Genomic DNA, 1,033 nt, shown 5'->3' on the forward strand with positions numbered 1-1,033 from the left:
TCCACTCACCTCAGCCTCCCAAAGGCGCGGGATGACAGGCTGAGCCACTGAGCCTGGCTTAACTCAAAACTTTTATGTGGCAAGAGTTCTCCATCATGAAATGAAAAGACAACCCACAGAATGGAAGGAAATATTCACAATCCATATATCTGATAAGGAATTAATGTCTAGGATAGCTAAGGAATTCCTACACCGCAATACCCAAACCAAAGAAAAACTCAATTCAAAACCCAAGCAAAGGACAATCAATGAGCCCTTGAAAAGATGCTCCAATCACTAGTTCTTAGGGAAATGCACATCAGAACCAAAGTGAGCAGTGGCTCATGCCTGTAATCCCAGCAATCTGGGAGGCCGAGGCAGGAGGACTGTGTGAGGCCAAGAGTTCAAGGCCAGCCTAGGCACAATAGTGAGACCTCATCTCTACAAAATTAAAGAATCAGCTGGGTGTGGTGGCGTGTGCCTGTAGCCCCAGCTACTTGGGAGGCTGAGGCAGAAGGATGGCTGGAGCCCAGTAGGTCGAGGCTGCGGTGGCTGTGGTCATGCCACTGCACTCCAGCCTGGGCAACAGAGTGAGACCCCCCCAAAAAAACACAAAAAGAACAGAGTGAGATACCTCTTGACATTTATTAGCATGGCTTTTACAAAAGACGTTTACAAAAAGGCTTGGAAAATAAGAAGTGGCAAGGATACAGAGAAGCCTGACCCCGAGGGCATTACGGGTGGGAATGAGAAATGCAGCCATTACGCAAAACAGCCTGGCCCTTCCTCAAAAAGCTGCCCCTAGAACTCGTGGCCCATCCACACATGAAAAGAGAGGAGGCCCGACACAGGCCACCTGGTAGATGGGCCTTAGGGACGTCGTGCTGAGAGACCCAGACACCAAAGGACATTTAGATGAGATTCTGGGCCAGGCGGGGTGTCTCACGTCTGTAATCCCAGCACCGTGGGAGGCCAAGGCAGGAGGATTGCTCGAGGCCAGGACTTGGAGACTGGCCCAAGTTCAAGACTAGAACTCGTCTCTACCAAAAAAAAA

Source organism: Carlito syrichta, unplaced genomic scaffold (genome assembly GCF_000164805.1).
Source record: "Carlito syrichta isolate Samal-C Ts95f unplaced genomic scaffold, Tarsius_syrichta-2.0.1 Scaffold111564, whole genome shotgun sequence".
NCBI classification, from domain to species: Eukaryota; Metazoa; Chordata; class Mammalia; order Primates; family Tarsiidae; genus Carlito; species Carlito syrichta.